The 16,815-nt window shown below is 46.9% G+C and overlaps 1 protein-coding gene across 2 annotated transcripts in view; it reads right to left on the reverse strand.

Moving 5' to 3' along the window:
• The window catches only part of SLC4A4 (solute carrier family 4 member 4), a 336,295-nt gene extending 321,068 nt beyond the window's left edge, over nt 1-15,227 (reverse strand). For both annotated transcript variants that reach the window (XM_004596192.2, XM_058667227.1), the window contains exon 1: nt 15,031-15,227. The gene's annotated coding sequence lies outside the window, so the exon portion shown is untranslated. The remainder of the gene's footprint in view (nt 1-15,030) is intronic.
• Nucleotides 15,228-16,815: the final 1,588 nt, after the last annotated feature.

Raw genomic sequence — 16,815 nt, forward strand, 5'->3', positions numbered from 1 at the left:
GTCCCCAGCCCTGAAATGTCTAAATTATATAATGAAGACCAAAAACAAAAGGGAAAATTACATCCAATATGTTGTTAAGACAGGAGATAAGTGCATGTAATTCATTTTGCAATGATGTACATCCAACGATTATTTTAAGACAATTCTAGTTTGGAGGGTTTAATGAGGTAAGCTTCAGCAGCCAGAAAATTCAGCTGAAGTGAATACTTCCTCCCCTGAGGACATGAGACAAACAAACCACTTTTGCCATGTAAGGAGACTAGGTCACAACGGCCCAGAATCAAAACAGTATATCCCCTTATTTTTTAATACCTTTATTTATTTGAAGAGTAAAGTTAGAGAGGAAAAGAGAAAGAATCTTCCATCTGCCAATTCACTTCTCATATGGTCACAATGGCCAGAGCTGGGTCTATCCAAACCCAGAAGCCAAGAGCTTCTTCTAGAACTCCCATGTGGGTATGGGTGCAGATGCCTAAGGACTTGGGCCATCTTCTGCTTTCTCAGAATCGTTAGCAGGGAGCAGTATCTGAAGTGGAACAGCCGGGAGGCTGTGAGCTGATGGCCATGTGGCATGAAGGTATGGCAGGCAGCAGCAGAGCACCAGCTCTGATTTCTCCTGCTTGATTCTGCAGCCTCTGCTTAGCACCTACTACCCAGCTTTTCCTTACATTATCCCACCCCTAATCCCTACATCAGCAGGGATCCCTTAAATCACCTTAGAAGTGAGTCTCTCACCTTCCCTACAGAACTTGGATGTTATGCTGCCAGCTTTTGACAAAAGCAGTGACCTTCTGGAAGCTAGGACCACGTGCTCTAACCTGGGTTTTTTTTTTCGGGGGGGGGGGGTATTCTGCTGCTCTGGTTTTTATATAAAGCCTGCTGTGTTGCCCAAGCTCATGTGATGGAGTCCCTGCCCCACAGAGGCAGAGAGCTGTAGGCCAGACAGGAGTTAACAACACTGGCACTCCCAGGTTCTCTAATTGTCAACACAGGATCGACAGCTAAGAAGGCTATACAACCCAATGACCTGCTAACTTGCACAAAATCAAACGCAGCTAATCTGTGAGATTATCCCAGATGAACCTAGAACCAAAGAGCACTGGTTCCAATTCAGAAATCATATCCAATCTCCCTCAATAAGCAACAAGGTGCCGACTTCATTCATAGAAGTTTTACAAGGCCTCAGGGCTCATTTTACAACCTCAAGGGTAACAATGCAGGTACACTAGTGCCTTCCGGTCAAAGTCAAGAGCTGAGATAAGACTTGGAGGACCAGGGGAGGATGGAGGAGGAGGTGGCAGGGTGGGGGGAAGAACTTAAAATGTACAGGAAATGCCATGTGGGGTCCGACTCACAGCCCTCCAGGGAAACATTCAGGGCCCTCTGACAGTAATATTAAAGAACAGGAAAGGATAACCCAAAACGAGAAGTGATTTAAACCCAGTCCTGTGAAAAGACAGTAACCCTAATTTCTGGGTGAAGAGAGAAAAACCACCCAAAAGATCAGGTCAATTTACTAAAATGTCCAACTGCTTTCGCAAACAGCATGACTACTTACTCCACTTCAAGTTGTTTCCTTTCCTTCTGCTGAATGAAGAAGCCAATTTCTGCTCCTGTGGTGCAAAAGCTGCTCATATAAACACACCAACTTTTTAATATATAATAAGTCTACTTTTCCCCCCAGTATGAGTAGCGCTCCCAGTTGTGCTTTTCTTGGGTTTGGAGGAAATGTTACTGATCTTGTAGACTTTGGTGAGGTCACTTTGCAAAGAATTAGACTTGTTTATTAGAATGCTTACTGTTTAAGACCAACCACATTCAAACAGCTTTCTGTCTGCTCTCTTAAGGAAATTCCTTAGTTCAGTAATACACAATGTGTTGCTCTAAATCATTCCCAACTGTATCTGTCTTGAATTGCAAGAGCAAGCCTTTAAGCAGCCACTTCAGGTAAGACTGCGTAGGGTTCAGATAAATGGGTGAATACAGACACACAATACACACACACACACACACACACATAAAGAGATAACAACAGAACTCAAATTGGTGTTCAAATGTAATGTTTATCAATATACTAAAGCATAGTGAAGCATGTTGCTATTCACCGGAAATATTCACCTACTCAGGCACCTCAAAGAGCTTATGAGAAAATGGAATTAAAAAGTAAGCTTACATTGATAAAAAAAAATTGAGATCTATTTATAGTGTTTTCATACCATGAATTTTACATGAACTTCTGTAAGACCCATTCTACATGGGGCTGGTGCATGGCATATAAGTGAGGCTTCTGCTTGCAACACGAGCACCCAATATGGGTCCCAGTTCAAATCCTGGCTGCTTTACTTCCCATTCAGCTTCCTGCTTATTGCCTGGGAAAGAAGTTAAGGATGATTCAACTCCTTGGGCCAACCCATGGGAGACCAAGAAGAAGCTGTCGGCTCATGGCTCCAGATGGGCTCAGTTCCTGCCACTGTGGCCATTTGGGGAGTAAACCAGTGGATGGACAACAGTTCGTTCGTTCGTTCTTTCTTTCTTTTTTTCTCTCTCTCTACCACTCCTCTCTGTAACTCTTTCAAAACAAAATAAATCTTAAAAAAAATATCCACCCTACAATAAACCAAATGCCTACTCCAAAATGTCTCAGTTTATTACACATTCACATACACAAAACGAGAAGGGTTTCATGAAAATATGCATTATCTTTCAATTCCATTTTTCTATGAACATCTTGAAGTACTCACATACTGCAAGACAAACACTGCACCTAAAACCAGGAGATGCATAGTACAACCATATTCTCTCATTTTTACAGTATTATCACGGTGTCAAATACCTGTAACCATAAAGAAATTCTACTCTTTCCCAACTATATTTGCATTAGATCATTCAAATATTTTATGAGAACAACATCTGGATTTAAAATTCAGTTCAATGTTATCAATATGATAAATATAAAAATTATGTGGGTACCAGTTTGATGCTGCAGTAGTTAAGCACCACTGAGATAGCCACAGTCCATGCTGGAGTGCCTGGCTCACATCCTGGCTCCTCCACTTCTGACTAAGCTTCCTGCTAATGCATATCTTGGGATGCAACAGACGGTTCAAGTATCCTGCCACACACTCACAGGAGACTGAGATAAAACTCTGGGCTCCAGGCATCAGCCTGGCCCAGCCCTGGCTGTTGCAGGCATTTAGGGAGTAAAGTAACAAATGGAACAGCGTTCTCTCTCTCTCTCTCTCTCTCTCTCTCTCTCTCTCTCTCTCTGGAGGGGGAGAGTGGGTGGAGGGGTGTGGGAGGGTGTCTCTCTCTTCCCCCACCCTTGCTCTCACTGTATGTTTCAAGTAAACAAAACTTTAAAACTTACTGGAATGAGACAAACAGAAAGTTCTTGAGATGTCAATAAATGCATGAATGACTCTTCCTCTGCTTACCACGAGAACTGCTTTTCCAACACCAGGTATGTCTAGCTCGTATTTGTATGCTCAGTGATTGCAAGCAGATAGTCAGTGACTGACAAACACATACCATCAGTTATTTTTTTTTCTAAGATTTATTATTACTGGAAAGCCGGATATACAGAGAGGAAGAGAGACACAGAGGAAGATCTTCCATCTGATGTTTCACTCCCCAAGTGAGCCGCAACGGGCCGGTGCGCGCCAATCCGATGCCGGGAACCAGGAACCTCTTCCAGGTCTCCCACGCGGGTGCAGGGTCCCAAAGCTTTGGACTGTCCTCGACTGCTTTCCCAGGCCACAAGCAGGGAGCTGGATGGGAAGTGGAGCTGCTGGGATTAGAACTCGCGCCCATATGGGATCCCGGCGAGTTCAAGGCGAGGACTTTAGCCGCTAGGCCACGCTGCTGGGCCCACCATCAGTTATTAATAAATAAATGCACATCCCTTTGCAAAGCAGGCAAAAAAACATGATTCTTTATAAAACTTTTACACAAATGTTTTGTTAGAGGAAAGTTTTTTGGAAGAAAGCTAGGTGAAGAGTATGAAAATCTCTTTTTGTGACTTCTTATACACTAAGAACTATTTCCAAAAACAATTAAGTGTTAACAATTAGTTTTTTTATCTCAAATAGTAAGTACAACTGTGTCCAATTCAGGGAATAGAATAGTCATACCAAAATAGGTTAAGTAATTTTCCCAAGGAGCTGTAATAAACCACAAAGCCTAATAATGAAGTTTCATCCCAAGAGCTACTAGACTGTAAGCTGCGTTACAGCAGATTCACAAGAAACATTTGAAAGGCCTAATATCAATGATGGCAGTTCTTGTGCTGGTGGGAGATCTTCAGACAAAATGCGGTACAGACAAAGCTGGGGGAGTCTCACATCTCCACTTGGTCTGCCCAAATTTTAAAATGTCTACATACCAAGCCATCAAGTGTGTATTGTCTGCTTTGCAATCTGTTGGCCCCTGTGAGGTCCACAAAGAGAGATGACAAACAGAGAAGAGGCCGGTGGTGGATGAGGACAACAGAGCATGTGTGAAACAACTAGCGCAGACAAGAGCAGGTGATCAACTGGAGTGCAGGATCCACTGCCTGATGCTTGGCAGCAAAACTACATGAGGGCTTGAATCATATTTTCTTCTGCTGTTTTTGGACGGGTGTTTTTGTTTCATTTCCTAATGTATTTTTTCAAGGGAAAATAGCTGATCTCATTTATCTAAATCTTTTGGGACATTTCCTACCCGCCTTCTCTCTTTTCCCTGGCAAAGAAGCTCAACTTGTGAAAGTGCAAACGTGTGAGCAGTGTTTCTGTGCAAGTTGCTAATGCTCAGCGGTTTTCCAAAGGCGACTGCGATCAGTCCCCTAGCAAACTCCCTACCAGGAGGCCCCCAGAGCTGCTAACATCAAGAGCGCTCATCTTGCATTCCTCCGGACATGGTCTCCAGAGGGCAAGGAAATAAAGGAATTTGCAAAGCAACTCAAGTGCAATGCCTCCCCACAGCTGTGGCCACACAAAACTTGAAGGGAGGGCTTTGGGAATGCAGCCATCATTGCCCAAGGACACGTGAAGCTCCAGCCTAACTTTGAGTCTCCCTAAATCTTGACCGAGAGCAAACAGGTCTCCTCAAAGGAGACCTTGAAGACCTCAGTCATGATGCTTCTAGGGAAGAGGTACAAAACTTGATCTGCATTGAAGGTAGCAGGAATAGTCCATTTGGGTCAACGTGAGCCTAGCTGCCATGATCCTATTCTTTGATTAGCTATCCTTTCCTAAATCCAAAGCATCATCCCAGGTGCCTAGGAAACAAAGTACACAAAAGCCTTGCTTCCAACATTAATACAGCGGGAACCAGATACGCCAGGATGCATTCATCCTACAACATTCCAGTTTAACTTTGCAAAAAAACAAAGTCGCCCAAAAGGTAAGTACACCTTTGAAAAATAAAAGCACAGTTTAAGAAGGCCTGCCATCATTAATCTCTGCATTTATTCCATTTTTCTATAGCATTCTGTCTGTAACAAGACAGGGCTGTCTGCTACGCAAGGTGATTCCATTTTCCACAAAGTCACTCTGAATCAGGCACATGTGGGTCAAACACAGCGAGTGATGTGAGTACTCCCTCAAAGATGAATGTTCTTATGAAATGAGCATTGACGTGTGCTATAAAGAAGTAGTGACTGTGAGCACCACTCAACAGTCAGGCTTCAATGAGAGCAAGCCCACCCAGTGTAAACTCTTGGGGAAAGGGCAGCTCAAATACAAGAAGAAAGGGGAAGATTATTTGCCTTTGGATTTTCAAATCTAATTTGACTCCCACATAAAGATTCAAACTCGTTCTGCTGCAAGTCTAATTTTTCAAAGGGTAATACCTACATCATTGTCTAAAGGAGAATCATGCAATTTTCTAAAACATGAAAAAAATCATACATTTTAACCATTAAACTAAAAAATAAAAATAACACATCACTAGACTATTTTTCAGATAAGGAACAAATACAGCAAGATCAAGAGCTCAGAGCCAGATCTTTCAAAGAGTGAAGAATTGCGGCTTGACACACACATAGTCAAGTGAGTGCAGCCAGTTTACCTGGATATCATAATCAACATTTCTGAGAAATATCTTTTCCGCACTAAGCTGAAGAGGCTCTGTTTAAGCTCCAGTTTTTATTATTAACAATTCATTTTTGCATGAAATATGGTTTCCAAGGTATCAGCACTAGAGAAAGTGCTACAATATTTTAACTCTGGAAATTTGTTGGCCAGCATTCTAATTATAGAAGCTGAAGATAACCAGCGTGGAAGCCTTTGGGGGATGGCTCTCAGAGTGAGGATCATTGTACGCAATTTCAAGGGTTTTCCAAGTCCCGTGTGCGTGGCTTGGGCGATGAGTTTAATACAAACTATACTGAGAAATGGGTTATCTCCAACTGCTGCTATTAGACTCAGTTTTTCAACCCTATTTTTTGACAAACACTGTTTCCAACTTACTTGTAGCAATTAAAAGTCAAAGCACCACAGGGAGAAAAAATGTAAAACACAGAGCCACTCAAAGAAACAGATTAAGAAGGATGCTTAAACATGTTGCTGCTTCATTCAGCCAACAAACATTTTCCTAATATGCCGGGAACTGTTCTCCATGCTGGTTTAACCCAACTCAAGCATAAGGAATGTTGTACAATAAAACAATAAAGGTGGGCCTGACGACGTGGCCTAGCAGCTAAAGTCCTTGCCTTGAACCTGCCGGGATCCCATATGGGCGCGAGTTCTAATCCCGGCAGCTCCGCTTCCCATCCAGCTCCCTGCTTGTGGCCTGGGAAAGCAGTCGAGGACGGCCCAATGCATTGGGACCCTGCACCCGTGTGGGAGACCTGGAAGAGGTTCCTGGTTCCCGGCATCGGATCGGCGCGCACCGGCCCGTTGCGGCTCACTTGGGGAGTGAAACATCGGATGGAAGATCTTCCTCTCTGTCTCTCCTCTCTGTATATCTGACTTTGTGATAAAATAAAATAAATCTTTAAAAAAAACAAAACAAAACAAAAAACAATAAAGGTAACTAATATATATACATGACCATTTCCAGTTCTGAACAAAGTTTCACAAAGCTCACCTAATATCCTCTGTAAATTATGCTTTACAAGCATTTTAATAACAAAAATACATATAGATAAGTGAGTTGCTGAATTCCCAAAACTAGGTTTTGGGGTATTCACAAATCCTTTATTGCTTTAATTAAGGTACCCTTTTAGGTGGCAAAAATCTTAGAATTGATACTGTTTACATAGCTATTCAAAATAAGTCCTCAGATCTAACAAGCAGTAAGAGATTTGGGTTTTCAATTCTTATCATCCAAATGCAAATTTCCATTGGTCACTGGACAACACAACACCACAAACCGCTTTCCAATTATTCGTAATTCTTATTTATTTATTTGCATTTTATATGAAAGGAAAAGAGACAGGGAAGACTCTCCTGTATTCCCAGTCTTCCTATTTTATCTTTAGTCCACATGTTTTGTTCTGTTTACCTGAAAGGCAAGAAAAAACAAACTTTCCATCCACTGGTTCATCTCCCAGATGCCTGCAACTGCTGGGACTCAGTCAGATAGCAGTCAACTGCCAGGAACTCCCTGTTGGACTTCCCCTTGTGTGACAAGGACCAAAAGTGCCTATTAGCAGGAAGCTGGATCAAGAAGCAGAGCTAAGACTCCAAGCCAGTCACTCCAATATGGGATATGTGTACACAAAACAGAATCTTACCCACTGCACCAGGTGCCATCCCCGGATGCTCTTACGTTAAGCACCAATGACAGGTTCTGCAGTTATGAGTGTTGTGTTAGTTGGTTTGGAGGCAGATGGAGTTTCATCATTTTCCAAGAACAGAGTTCCAAAGATCCACACAATGATGTTCATTAATGCAAAATATTTTCTAATGTCTTTACCCACTTACATTATTTACTAGATGGAAGCACTAATGTATGAGTTTGCTGGATTGTGTAAGTTTTCTAAACAAATAAATTAACTAACTCCTCAGGTATGGAAATATCTCCTCTTACTTGGAATACCATATTAGACAAAAACTTAATGAATGAAAACCCCATACAAGCACTTCACCAAAGACTATAGTCAATAAACATATGGAGGAATACAAAAAGCACTCTGAAAAAGTGCAAATTAAAACCACAATGGGATACAACATCAGAATGGCTAAGTCACTGAAGACGTGTAATGCCAGCTGTTTGAACGGATGCTGAGCATACTAAACTTTCCTGCAACACCAGTAGTCGTTGCAAATTAGCAGCAAATTTGAAGGAATGCACAATCTACTAAAACTGAACTAACAACTCAACATACAACCCAAATCCTCACACACTTATGAAAACACACATATGGGAAAGTTCCCTAGACAGGCTATTCATAATGGCCAAAAAATGGACACAACCCAATATTCATCAAGAATGAAATGGATCGGGGCCAGCATTACAGCTCGGCAGATTAAGCCAATGTTTGCAACACAAGCATCACAGAACAACTGGATTTCCAGCTGCTGTTCCACTTCTCATCTAGCTTCCTGCTAATAAGCCTGGCAAGGCAGAGAAAGACACCTCAAGTACTTGGGTCCCTAACACCCACATGGGAGACCCCAGTGGAGTTGTTGGCTTCCTGCTTCAGCCTGACCTAGCACTAATCATTAAAGTCATCTGAAGAGTAAACCAGCAGATGAAAGTGTTCACCTCACACTGTCTCTCTCTTTACACACACATACATACATACACACACACAAACACACATACACTCTTGTCCCTCTACCTTTCAAATAAATAGATCTTTTTAAAAAAATGGAAAGAAGGGGCCTGGCATGATGGCTCAGTGTCTAAATCCTCACCTTGCAAGCGTCAGGATCCATTATGGGCACTGGTTCATGCCTGGGTGTTCAATATTGCACCCAGTTCCCCGCTTGTGGCCTGGGAAAGCAATAGAGAATGGCCCAAAGCCTTGTGCCCCTGCACCCAAAAGAAGCTCCAGGCTCCTGGCTTCAGATCGGCTCAGCTTTGGCCATTGGTTCACTTGGGGAATGAGCCAGCAGACAAAAGATCTTTCTCGCTGTCTCTCCTTCTCTCTGTGTATCTGACCTGCCTTTCCAATAAAAAGAAACAAACCTTTTTTTAAAAAAATGAGAAGAAACTATAGCATTCTCACAAAAAGGGAACACTCCAGAATAATCAAAATAAACAAACTTGTTTGTTGCTTCCAACAAGAATGAATCTCATAAACTCCCAAATCCAAAGCTGAACAAAAGACATCACCCTCAAGAACACATTCCCTGTGATTCACTGGTAGAAAGTTCAGGTCTAGGTCACAGCAACCAGCAGTCCCAGAAGTCAAGAGCGAGGCTATCTTTGGGGCAGGTACTGACCTGCATGGGAGAGGAGGCTTCCTCGGGGTGCTAGCACTTGATGCTGGGTACGTGGATGTGTTCATTTAGGTAAGGCACTGAGTTGTTTATCAACTAGTAAGGCATGCGATTTCTGAACACATGCTGTAATAGGAAGGAGGGAGGGCAGTAAAGAGCAGAAGCAGAGAGAGGGAGGGAGACAGAGTGAGGCGGTGATGCCTCAGAATCAACGCCAAAGTTGTCCCTAACCAGTGCGCTTCAGTCCTGACGTTTGTGCGCAGTAGCGTGCGCCTCCTCCCTTACCTCTAAGCTGTCCTCCACGTGTCTGGCAACAGCACGCTGGCATCTTCGTACTTGTAATTTATACCTTGCCACAGGATGCAAAAGTTTAACTTCCATTACATTAAAGCTACATGTGTATTAAATATAAATAAGACTCTTTTGTTAATGAAATGAATCCTCTTTACTTACCTTTTTAAGCCTCTATTTTGCCTTCTCAGAAGCATTTTGCTGAGGAATGTGTTAAATATGTGAATTCAAAACAAATAAATTTGTTACAATAGCCCATCAAAGAAGAGTAGATCTCCAAGCCGAAACTAGAATTAACTAACAAGAAACCCATATCTACTTGCCTTTAAGCATCATAAAGGACAATGTCATTAGTAACTACATTTACAAAGAGAAACTTCTACCTTAGAAAACATATCATGAGCAGTTTTTCTAGGTGTGTCACTCACAGAACATTGTATCAATTTTTAATGCCATGTGTTCCTTTCTAATTTTGTATTTTTATTATTAATTTTTAAGCCCCTCCAAAAGTACACTAGAAGCTTTGTTTTTAAGCGATTGATTTATTCATTTGAAAGGCAGAGTTACAGAGAAAGGAGAGACAGAGATCTTCCATCTGTTTGTTCACTCCCCAAATGGCCATGATGACCAGGGCTGGGCCCCATCAAAGCCTGAAACTCCATTCAGGTGTCCCAGGCTCTCGTTTGGGTGACAGGGACCCAAACACCTGGGTTGTCCTTCACTGTTTTTCCTACATATCAACTGGGAACTGGATCAGAAGTGGAGCAGCTGGGACTCACACCAGTACTCGGAAGAAATGCTGGCATCCCAGGCAGTCACTTAGCCTGCTGTGCCACAATACCAGCTCCTATAGTCGAAATTTGGTCAAAATCCCTTAAGGTTTTGAACATGAAAATTCAAATTAAACTGCGAATATCCTTCCTCTTCACAATTATCCACCAAATAAAAGAAAAAATCCAAAAATATCAATTGATTGTTTACGCGGGTTCTTCACAAAGTCCACAGAAAACGCCTGAATTTTATGAACCTAACTTTTTTTTCGTTTTACTTTTCTATGAGCCTTTTGTGGTCCCTTTCCATTTTTCTTCGTGTCCTCGTTACCCATAACTTCAACCAGTGCTCACTCGGCACACAAAACAGAGCCGGCACTCAAGACTGAAGCTACAATTGGCACACTCCAACTGAAACTTGCCCACTAGTGACATCACTGCCTGGCCTTCTGGAACCTGAAACAAATGGAGGTGAGCAGGCACTGCCTGGTGAGTGGAATCACCAGCTTCAAGCAGGATAAACTTCCCTCCTGCTACAACGAAAGCAGCATGCCTCAACCATACACCTCCATAAACACCAGTCAAAGGACACAACGGTCAGGCCTACCTTGGCCACTAACTGTCCATCAAGGTTAGGAAGAGCAGACAAGTGGTTTGCCTCATCCTTGCCTCATCTTGTCAACGAGCAGAATGACCCCTTATCCCTACTCAGAGTTCAAGCAAGAACAAGGTGACTCTCACTACAAACACAGTTTCCTCATGACAACTTGTCCCACCGTATTTCTCTGCATCTAATTCAGAGGCTAGAGAGATGTTATCATTAAGGAAAGTAATTATAAATATCATGAAGAAGATTGAAAGAAAATGCTTTTTCCTCTCTCACTACAGCAGGTAGATAAAGCAGCCTTGTTTGTTTCAGCTCTCTGCATCCTTGGGATGAGCATCTGAAAAGGCACTGCACTGCTCAGAGCACAGAAATGCCATCAAATCAATGACACAAAATCATGGCAGCAATAATAAATAAGGCTTCAGAGAAGATAAATCAGCCACCTCCACAAACGACCGGTGTGCGTGTGTAAGTGTGACTAAATGTACATTAGGCAGAAGAACTGAGTAAAAGGGAATCCATCTTCACTGCTGGGAAAATAACTCCAGGCATGCCACCACGGAGGATTAAAAAAGACCATCACCAGTCGATTTGCCACTTTTGACACAGGTAGGTAAAGCATTTAAATATCAGGAGAGAGGCAAAACATAGCAGCATGACTTAGCCCCAAGCTTACACAAAGCACTGGCTTTCCTTCCCTACTAAATTCCCTGCATTACGTAAAGGCAGTGAGAGCCAGTCGTGTAAAGTCTTCCTAACTTTCTGCACGCTCTATGTCTGCCTGAAAATACACACGCATCATCAACCACAGGCTGCCCTCAGCAGCAGCAGCCACTGGCGCATGGGTGCCGGTCCTAATGCGTGTGTCAGTAGCAGCAGCCACTGGCGCATGGGTGCCGGTCCTAATGCGTGTGTCAGTAGCAGCAGCCACTGGCGCATGGGTGCCGGTCCTAATGCGTGTGTCAGTAGCAGCAGCCACTGGCGCATGGGTGCCGGTCCCAACGTGTGTGTCAGTAGCAGCAGCCACTGGCGCATGGGTGCCGGTCCTAACGCGTGTGTCAGTAGCAGCAGCCACTGGCGCATGGGTGCCGGTCCTAACGCGTGTGTCAGTAGCAGCAGCCACTGGCGCATGGGTGCCGGTCCTAACGCGTGTGTCAGTAGCAGCAGCCACTGGCGCATGGGTGCCGGTCCTAACGCGTGTGTCAGTAGCAGCAGCCACTGGCGCATGGGTGCCGGTCCCAACGTGTGTGTCAGTAGCAGCAGCCACTGGCGCATGGGTGCCGGTCCCAACGTGTGTGTCAGTAGCAGCAGCCACTGGCGCATGGGTGCCGGTCCTAATGCGTGTGTCAGTAGCAGCAGCCACTGGCGCATGGGTGCCGGTCCTAATGCGTGTGTCAGTAGCAGCAGCCACTGGCGCATGGGTGCCGGTCCCAACGTGTGTGTCAGTAGCAGCAGCCACTGGCGCATGGGTGCCGGTCCCAACGTGTGTGTTGTCCCATCGAAGCACACACCCTGATCGTTTCCATCTAGCAGTCAAGGAAAAACTACGCAGAAACTTGACTCGTTATTAGATTTCCCTGTTCTCGGGCTGTTCTTTCCACTCCCAATCTTATTATCTATCAACTCCAGTCTTGGATTTCATTATTTATTTTAAATTAACACAGAGAAACGCCAAGAAGCCAGCAGAGGATGCGTCTCACCACACTCCAGTAGCAGTGAATTCTTTAAGTCTCCCCTCCCTCCAGCAGTCCTCGTGGACTGCAGCGCCCTCAGAGGCAACCAGGGCAAGCAGATGATCTGCACAATTCAACAGAGAACACAGCCCTCCTTCCTAAGTGCTGCGTTTTCCTTTAAAATCAACTGAAGATGCAGCTGTGGCCAGACTATCTCTCTTGATATCAGACTGAGGGACCAGGGCCTCGGAATGAACTTGCCAGAGCTCAATGAAAAAAAAAATACAATTATCACTGGGGTGGACTGGATGCTATCCCAAGGGTTACTCGGTCTCTAACACAATTTCCTTCCAAATACAATCGCCTGTGTTCTGCTCACATGCTATTTTGGTAAACGTAAGCTGTCTTCTAATAATTTTTAAAGCTGAAATCATAACACTAACATCCAAACACCCGAAGTGCTTTCATACTGACAACATGAACTAAGAGATCCACCCCTACCAAGTGAGAACATATCCTGGTGATCTGATTGGCTGAGGCCCCTCGTTTATGCTTCTGAGTCCCCAGAAAAGACACCAAGACAGCAAATGACATGAAAAATTCATTTGGGAAAACATGAAGTACAAGATGTTGAGGATTTGTTCATTTTTCCGTTTTGTCAAACAGGAGTAGAACTCTGAAAATGTCCTGCCTTTTCCCTCCTGGACCCATTATTGGAAACGCGAATGCCCTACACCTCAAGGTGCCCACTGTCCCTCCCCACAGGTTCCAGCGTTTCTGCGTCATTCTACTCGGACACCTTGGGATACAGCTGAAATAATTCATTCTTATGGTCTCACACAGGGATATAATCCTCTCACTACTTCCAACTTTAAAATGAAAGTAAAAGTTTGTGCTCACTCAGAAAGCCTATAGAAAAATACACTTCCTCTGAATGAAGTTATACCAGCAACCTCAGTCTAAGTACTCTAATGGCCATGAAAATGATTTCAATGCTAATGGAAAAGACACAAGGAGGAGAGTTCTTAGAAACAATTTCAAGAGACATGATGTTGCTTCTGAGAAGCTACAGAAAACAGTGCTAACTGTACTGAAGAGTGTATTCAGATCAGAGGGAAATACATAAACCCTAACCAGCAAGGTGCACTTGAAGTCCTGTAAGATTCCCAGTGGCAAACACATAGGGGGGAAAGGGGGCCAGGGAGGACAACACAGCATCTCCCAGGAAAGGAGTTGCCCTAGGCTTTGCCACAGTGCCAGTGTAGTGCAGCCCACTGCTGACAGGACTCTGAAGTGGGTTGAGAGGAGAAGCCGACAGGGTGGCCAGGCTGAAGGTGCAGGCTCACCCTCCAAGGATAGGGCCTTGGGAATGCATGCAGAGTGGGAGACACTCCGTTCTACCAGGAATGTTTGAAAAGGAGCTCAACAAAAATGGGGCTGCTACCTCCGCTGCCTTTCAGGTCAAGTTCAGGGGCTGTTTCCTTTTGTTCTTCAAGAACTTTCCTGTGTGGCTCTGGCTGCATTAGGCTCCTGTGGTTCCCCACTCCGCCTTCCTTTGGGGACTGTGCCGAGCACACTGGCAAAGGTTGAGCAAAACGCACTTAAGAAAGCAGCAGCCACCTCCCCTTGCCAAGACACACATGCTGCCCAGTACTTGAGGCACAACTCCGTTGTCCCTGGCCAATTTAACCTCTGTGTCTCCCTTCCAGATCCACTGGAAATCAGAGCAAGTGCGTAAGAGTGAGTGTCTGCCACTTGCAAAGCAGCTGCCTGACTCAACCCCACATTCATCATGCCAGGGGAAGATGTGAAGGCTTTGTCCCAGAGTGACCAGCGCAATGGGGGCTGCGGCCTCAGGGGCACCAAGGACCCTGGACTCCCACTCCTCGAACAGTTGGGTGGAGATCTGTACCCCTCAGACAGATGCCAGCCACACTGCGACCCCTGCTCCCGCACTTCGGGCTCCAAAGAACACACGTGTCACCACCACGGAGCCAGCCCGGACCTCCGCGTCCGTCCGCTAGCTCCACAGTGGTGCCCGCAGGGAGCGTGGCCGGTAGGACAGGCACAGCACCATCCAGCCTCCGCCTGGGAACACTGAGGGAAAAAAAAAGTACTTTCCGCCGCGGCAGCCTCCTCCCGCCGCAATCACCCAGCCCTGGGGATGCCCGGCCCGTGACTGACCTCTCTTCCCTCCAGGAGCGCGCCGAAGCCGCCCGCGCGCCCGCCCTCCGGGGCCCCGCGTTCACCAGCACCACGGCCACGGGGCCTCGGATTCGGCCGACCCTCCCCAGCCGCCTCCCCGGCTGGCCGCTCACCTCCTGGGGTCCGGCTTCCGTCGCTCCTCCAGCTTGGCGGCTGAGTGTGGGGCTGCAGCGGCCGCTGCCGCCGCCGCCGCCGCCTTGGCTGCCACCCTGGCCGCGGCCGCCGTCACCCGAGCGCTGCCCGGCGCGCCGCCGGGGTTGGAGGCTGGGGAGCCCGCGGGAGTCGAGGAGGCGCGGGCCTGGGGCGCGGCGGGGCCGAGCCTCGGGAAGTTGTGAGACACGCAGCCAGCCGGGCGCGAGCCACCCGCGCCCAAGTAGTCACAACTTTGCCGCCCCGGGTGGCTGCGCGCTCCGGGTCAGGGAGCGAGCGGGGCCGAAGGCGCCTGGGTGGGAGGGTCCCTCGGAGCAGGCACGGCTGAAGCCTCAAGGGCCTGGGAGGAAGGGGGCGAAGGCGACGCGGGGCTTGGGGAGGCGGGGGTGGCGCGGGCAGATGTCTACACGGCCGGCGTGGTGCTAGAGCACCGGCGGCCCGTCTACTCTCACTCCCGCAGCTCCTGCAGATTTATGGGGACCTCCGGCACTACCGCCTGGAACCTACGCCCCTCGCTGGCGAGCCGGGACACGTGGGGCACGGGGAAGGCGGCCGCGCGGCGGAGGCTGTGCGGCGAGCGAGTGCCGCGATCCATATTTAAAGCCGCGAGTGGCCTCGGCCGGCCCCCTGCCCTGCCCTCGCCCGCGCCCGCCTTGCTCGGCCACCCTGCCGGCCCCCGCCGCCCGGGGCCCCGCCGCTCGGCGTCAGCCGCCGCCGGGGCTTCTGCTGCGCACAGGGGAGGGGCCTGGGCAGCCCGCCTCCGCCGGGGGCTCTGGCTCGGTGTGCTGCGCCCGCCCGCCCGGAGCTGGCCGGAGACCCGGCTGGGCTTGGGGCCGCAGGCGCCCGGGGCTCCCTGGGGCGCTTGTCTCTCACGCCCTGAGCGGGCTGCAGGTCCAGCTTTTTGTCCTGGTCACAAGTGTTCCCTGTTTTCTGTGCAGCCCTGAAGTTGCGAGTGTTTTCTCCAGTGTTTCATTGTGGACGCTACTTTGTAAAACTTGAGGTGCCCAGATGGAAAGAGTGCTGGTCACACACAGGGCGAAGTCATCAGACGTCCCCAGCAAAGGCAAACTTGTCCTCAGTTTATGTCAGTTTTGGCTTCTGACTTCTTGGGGATTTAACAAAACACCCCTCGCCATTCAAAAGGGTCTTTCGAGCTTGCAAGGAAATTGGTTGTATTTACTTTCTTCCTGAGTCTAATTAAGGAGGGTTAAGTACCTTTGCCAAGTAAACAGTATATCAATGAGCCAACACCATCAAGATCAGTTAAGTAGACCATTAAGGCAAGAATAGGCAGTCAGCCCACACATGCTCTGATGTTCTCCGTCCTGTTGAGGGTGCCGCTTTGTGGAATTGAGCGTGGGTGATTATGCCTTTCCTAACGCATATTGTCATGCTACGTGCAGGAGAGTCCCTGGCCAAAATGCATCTGCCACAGTAACCACCAAAGCACAGAAGGCCCAGGGGAACGAACGTCACACACACTCACTGCTCTTGCAGCCACGCCTTCTTTCAGTACAAAGCTACAGCTGACAAGATCTGCAGGTGAAGTAGGTGCGCGCAGACGGCAACCATCTGTGGACAGAGGCTTTGCTTTTTAGAATGTCAGACTGGAAGGGATCCACGAGTGTTGCAAAGTACATACACTGTGTCTTAAGACTGAGCATTGAAGCTCCCTAGTGACTGCCTGGAAGGTGCTTGGAAAGGCCCCAGGCTGCCCCTGTCTGAAATTCCAAACTATGAATGTCACG

This window comes from Ochotona princeps, chromosome 7, assembly GCF_030435755.1.
Source record: "Ochotona princeps isolate mOchPri1 chromosome 7, mOchPri1.hap1, whole genome shotgun sequence".
Taxonomy (NCBI): domain Eukaryota; kingdom Metazoa; phylum Chordata; class Mammalia; order Lagomorpha; family Ochotonidae; genus Ochotona; species Ochotona princeps.